Genomic DNA, 6,048 nt, shown 5'->3' with positions numbered 1-6,048 from the left:
CCCACCGTGGAGGACACAACAGACCCAGGGAGGTGGAGACAAGCGCCCTGAGGGCCTCGTCTGTGCGGCTGCCGTGCCCGAGGTGGGTGAGGGGGGGTGTTGAGCTCGTCACCACCCGGCACCGGGCACACTCCAAAGGCAGACAGGACGGGCAAGCTCCTGACACCCGGTGTCCCAGGGGCTGAGACTGTCCTGTCACTTCAACTCACTCTGGTCCACGGTTGTTTTTTCTTCCTTTCTTGTTTTTTTTTTCTTCTAGTTTTTTAACGTTTTATTAACAATGGTTAAAAATAAGAAGGAATCATAAAAGTAGCTTTAAGAAATCAGAAAAAATCCTTCGAATGTCAAGAAAAAATATATAGCCTTATTTAAAATAGCATCCCATGTCTCGTGCATTTGCTACCCAGTATGATGATTGTAAGTAAGCATTAAAATGCATGCCCTTCAGGCTACTGTTCATGTCAAGAGCTGATTGGCTGACCGACTACGGGACGTCCACGTCTGGGAAGACTCAGCGCCCAGACGACGGGCAGAGTCCTCACTGCCCCGGCTGTGCCACGCGGTCACGGGCCTCGGAGACTCTGCACCCCAATTCAGAGGCAGCAGGAGTCATTTCTAGCGCTCAAAGCATCAAGATCCAAGTTTGCCTTCACACTTGACACCTGGGGGGAAGAGCCCTCAGCCCCAATGTCACCCCAAAAAGCACAGGCAGGGGTGGAGTGGCCTGGGGAGGAGACCAGGGGCGGGACCGGGAGACCTCAGCGCAGACGGCAGCGCTCGGCGGGCCCAGAACTGCACAGGTTCGCCTGGGTTCCGGAGGTGAGAAGTCCAAGGTCGGCCAGCGGTGTGCTTGGCGCCTGGTCAGGGCTCTCTCCTGGGCTGCGGGGTGTCTCGCTGCGGCAGTCTGGGCCCAGCTCTTCTGTGTGCCTGGGACAGGACTCCTGTTCGGTCCGTTTCGGGCAGTTCTCGGTGATGGCTGTTCTGCAATTCAGTTGTGGTTTTGATGTCGCTGTGGGAAGAATGGAGAACCGAGTTCACTTAGGCGACCGTTTCTGAATGTCCTTTCTATGGGGACAAGGACACCACGGGCTTCCCGGCAGAGCCCCAGCTTTCGACCTGTCCCTGAGGACTCGCTGGGAGCCAGGCCTCTGACGGACTTTGGCTGATTGTTCCCATGACGCGCACGGACAGTCACAGCCTTTGGGGGGGTGGGGGGTGAAAAAGGAGGTGATCCACTGAGTGGCCATGTTTCCATTCACACCTTCCGATGGCTTCTCAGACACTAATACCCCAGACTCCTGCCCGACATGACCTGGGCCTTGCCTGCCTCTCCTGCCCTCGAACCTGACCTGAGCTGTCGGGTCAAGATCGTGCCTCCCTCCAAGTGAGAGCAAGTTCGCCCACCGCCTTGGAAGATGCCACGGAGCAAAAGGAAGGCAGGCTGACTGCCCCACTGTGAGGGCTCCCAAACACACGGGGCTCCGCCCGAGAGGGGTGCCTTGCCCGCCCTCCTCACCCCCACCCCGTGGGAGTCGGGGCTTGGGAAATTGGCAGGAGAAAACACTGTCGCTCCGCTACTGCTGTCGCAGTGATAATAAAGTCCTTCGTCCCCGACCCTGGAGTCTCTGTCTTCTGCTGCCACCCATAAACGGTGGCATGAAAGGCAAAGCCTCAGGCCCCTCACAGTGCGGACACCCACGGCCTCGCCTGCTCCCAGTACCGGTGACAGCTCGGAGCCCCGGGGCCCCAGAAGCCGGGCTACTCCTGGGTGTAGGACGGCCAGGGGTTTAATTTAGAAGCTGTCACAACTTTGTAAGGGAATCCCGTTAGCATCGCGGCGTTTATAGCCTGTGGGGTAGGAAGGGGTTGCTGACTTTGCATCATCCTCAAGAAGAAAAAGCAGCAAAAAGAGGAGGAGGAGTAGAGCAAAAAGAAGTTCTTTAGAAATTAATTTCCTCATTTAAAAATATTGTTTTCCTACCTAGACTGAGCTCCGTGGGGACTGAAAGATGTCGAAACATTCCCTTCTGCCCCTAAATAACCTTCGGTCTCCTGAGGGAGGTGCCTTGGGCATCAATACCTGGAATGAAAGCAGAGGGAGTGACGCGGCCACCCCGAGGCCACGCTGCGAGGCAGGACAACTGCTGCTGGGCTCACAGGTGGGAGTGGGGCGGGGGGTGCCTATGAAATCTGGGGGTCTGATGCTGGTATGCATTTGCCGGGGTATAGAGTCGTGCTGCTGAATAAAGAAAGGCCATGAAAAGGTGACAAATGGAAGAGTGGAGAAGTGTCATGGGGTGGAAAGTGACAAGGGAGCAAAGGGCGAATGTGGAGGACAGGGAGACTGGAGGCCGGGGTCTGTGAAGTGCTCCATCTCAGCAAACCCGCTCCCCTTCCCCTCCGGCCGCCCCCCAGAAGGGCCTGCGGCAGGGAGGGAGGACCGCCGTCCCGACACAGCCAGTCCCCGACTCAGCCCCAGCTGACGTCACAACTTCAGTGATGTCACAGCTCCTTTTCATTCCTGCGAATTCTAATGTCACTGGTCTGGCGTGCTGGCACCCTCCCGCTTTGCTGAACATGCTCGAGCGACACAAATCTCTGAGATTCGTGCGATTTTAAAATGTTAGAGCAGGAGAACCGGCTATGGTTATCGGATCTAATTTCCACAAGCCCTTACTTAATGTGTCATGTTTTTAAAGATGCAATTTGATATCCTTTAAGATTGGGCAACAATCTTACAATCCTAGCAGGGAAAAATGAGAGGTTTTTTTCTTCTTATTCTTTTTTTTTTTTTACAAAAACAAATAGACAAACCGGCTTGTCCAATGGAATTTATGGAAACTCATCAGGACGGACCTTCTGGATTCCTGAAATACTCACACCCCGCCCGTTCTTCCCCAAGTGGCCTCAAATCAGCACCAGATTGCAAAGGAGGAGGGCTTATCAGCAACACTCATGAGTCAGCCGGCCGCTGGATACCCAGTAATTACCTAACAACAGCAGATCAGAAGTAGGCCAGGGGTCACGTGCACACGCCCGGCCCGCGGGTGGTTCAGAAGAGACAACAGAGTAACCGACGGAGGGCGGCGGTGTCTGACCTTCAGGCGGGTGTTGTGTGCCCTTCAGCCCCATGGGGCCCAGGTCCCTGGGTCCAGGAGCCAGTGTAGTGAGTGAGGTACTGTCCTCAGTGGTGGGAGGTTCCTCCCTGCAGCCCACGAGGGCTCTGCGGCCCCCCCCCTCTGCACCTCCCAGTGCTAATTCCAGCCATGTGCCTACGCAAGGCGGGTTGTAGCTGCTGCCCACAGAGGTGCCTGAGTGAACACCGGAGGCAGTTCCGGCGAGGACACCCCTCACCTCCCCCAAGTTTCCCACTAAAAACGAACTGTCACTCAGCAACCAAAGCAGCTGAGGTTAGCTCAGGAAATTACCTCCCCCAGGCAGCCCACCATCTGGGACCCCAGTCTCGCCCACTAGTCTGCAAAGGTGGGCTCATGACAAGGGAATGGTACATGCGTCTGTTGCAAACGACTGTGCGTCAGTGGGGTTCGGGGGTAGACAGCTCAGCGGTGTGTTTGCGGCTAAGGAAATGCGCTGGTCAGAGGAGTTCGCAGGGAGACGATGCTCTGAGGGTCAGTCACTGAACGTTTCCCTTTTCCTAGCCCAACACACCCTAATCGAGAGGGCCCTGGACCAGGTGAGCGGAGGGCTCCAGGGGAGAAGCTCTGGCATTGCCAGCGTTGGCCCCCACGGTAGTGGCGGTGTGGTCACACTGTCAGGGAGCGGAGGTCTGGCCGGAGACGCCTTCCTGGGGTGCTCAGGCCTCCTCCAAAGCACCCCAGTCCGCATGCTGTGGTTCCCTGGAGACCTTTCAGAGTTCTCCAGTGATAAACCCCCACTTGGGTGAGATCTGAATGTAATTTGCTGATTTAATTTTTTAAAGTCAGCCGTATGATTCTGAGATTTCCATGCACCTGATCAACTGGTCGACAAATAGGGGAGGGGCAGGCAGGGAAGTAAAATTTTTATTTTTCTATGAGTAAGTGTAGATGGGGGCAAATGGATACAATCTGGGGGCGGAGGGAGAGGAAAGGAGCTGATTCCTGGGAAGAAATCCAGACCTCAGGGGGGCAGCCACGTGCTGAGACACCAAGTTGCATGAGAAACGGTGACGTTGCCAGTAGCGGCCCACGAGGTGAGTGGCAGGCGCAGGGGGGACCACAGGAGGCGGCGAGCTGGGCTGGGGCCAGGAATCCCCCAGGTCAGTCTCGGAGGCAGCTGTACCCCCCGTGTGCCGGGGGCCCCCGGGGAGTGTGAGTGTGTGGCTGGGTGGGCTTTGTGTCTGAGCAGCAGAACTGCTGCTCAGTCCAAGAAGATGGGCGAGGGGCAAGAGTGGTGTCGGGGACCAGGAGAGGCTGTGACAGTGACCCAGGGGAGGGGCCCCGCCAGTCCCAGGGTTCGGAGAGAGGAGAGGAGCCCACAGCACCAGGAGCCCACTGGGAGCTGAGACAGAAGAAGAATGCACCTCATTGTTCAACTGAACCCCGGGAGATGTCTGTCCCCGTTGAGATGGGACGGACGGAAGGCCGCAGGTGGTGTGCTCAGGATACAGTGGGAGAGAGGAGGGGGACCTTCCGAGGAGCTTCTGCGAGGCTTACAGCGAGTCACAGATACTGCTCTCGAGACCGGACACCGTACTCCTGCCGAAGCCCCCAGGGGTTTTCGGGCTCCTTCTCAGCTGAGATATGGTTCTGAGTCACCAGCCAGCCCTCCGGAGGCAGGTGGCTCCCTGTCACGCGGAGGGCTGGGCCCTCCCCAGGATGCAGAGTTGTCCCCCAGCCCCGCAGGCTGGCCGACCCCCACCCCAGGAATCTATCAAGTGACTGTTCATTCCTTCAGACGTTTTTGTTTTTGTTTGCAAAAGTAATGCGCACACATTGTAAACGCTCAAATAACATGCACAAAAATTTAAATTAAAATTCTAGAAAGTGAGAGTCCCTCCTTACAGCACCCCATCCTCCCATCTGCTCTTACCCAGGGGGCTAGCCGGAGGGGGGGGGCTGGCAGACCCCACCCAGAGTCACTCGTGAGACCTGGAATGGCCACACATTCCAAGAAGGCTTAGGGTTTTCAGCCTCCGGAGGGGAGGGCGGCGGCCGTGCGGTCCCATCAGCCTGCCTGTGCTCAGGGCCTGTGGCAGGGCCGCTGGGGTCGGGCCCCCTTCTCGGAGAGATGGCCCACCGAACACTGGCCTTGGTAAGAGCCGAGGACCGTGTTGGCTGAGTGTGTGGGCTTTTCCAAACGAGCCTGGCTGAGTTCAACATCTCAGACTGGCCGTGTGGCCCCAGGCAAGTGATCAAACTCTGCACTGGGTCCCCTCATCTCTAAAGCAGGACTGATCACTGCAGCTACGTCGTGGGACAGAAATGAGACAGTGCAGCTGAGACTGCTGAGAACCGCGCACGCTAAGCACCAAATAGTCTCAGCGATGACTTGGGGTTCAGTTCAACTGATCTGGGGAGCTGGCGGGGGGGGGGGCGGCGGGGGAGCTGAGAGGAGGCTCAAGACGCAGATGGCGGCGGAGACACAGGGCAGCCCTAGAATCTAGTCCCTCTAATTCGCGTTAAGAGGTTCGAACTCATCTCCTGCGGAGGATGAACTGGTCTCAGAGAAGCCGAGTGCAGCAGAGGCCTGTGGAAGGCCCGCGGTGGAGGAGCCAGCTCTCGGTACCCAGGCAGCGCGCAGGTAGACGGACGTGCATACCCCGCACCAGCGAAACTGGGACTTGAGCGCAAACCTCGACAGGGCCCATGTGGACGTGTGGCGTCGCCCCTCTGGGTCTGTGCCTTTGACCCAGACAGCTATTTGTAGGGACGGAAGGAGATGTGGAAGGCCCGATGTCTCCTGTTCCCAGCACAGAGCACAAAGTACGGGTTTGATACCCGGCCGGGGCCTTCCCCCTGCATTCCACAAATAGTTCCTGAGTGCAACGGCTTCAGAATTCTTCCGCCGCCTTCTCCAAACTGAGCCCAGGCCTCCTCTTCGCCAGGA

General features: G+C 57.3%; 1 long non-coding RNA gene across 1 annotated transcript; it reads left to right on the top strand.

Annotated features, from left to right (window-relative positions):
* LOC128627083 (uncharacterized) lies at window positions 1-3,003 on the top strand. Its single transcript, XR_008391182.1, has 3 exons — window positions 1-82; window positions 1,986-2,159; window positions 2,809-3,003. It is a non-coding gene; the product is annotated as an uncharacterized LOC128627083 (long non-coding RNA).
* Window positions 3,004-6,048: the final 3,045 nt, after the last annotated feature.

The sequence above is a fragment of the Artibeus jamaicensis genome, unplaced genomic scaffold, assembly GCF_021234435.1.
Source record: "Artibeus jamaicensis isolate MK-2021 breed Jamaican fruit bat unplaced genomic scaffold, CSHL_Jam_final contig_3152, whole genome shotgun sequence".
NCBI lineage: Eukaryota > Metazoa > Chordata > Mammalia > Chiroptera > Phyllostomidae > Artibeus > Artibeus jamaicensis.
This window is presented reverse-complemented; position numbering and strand designations above follow the sequence as displayed.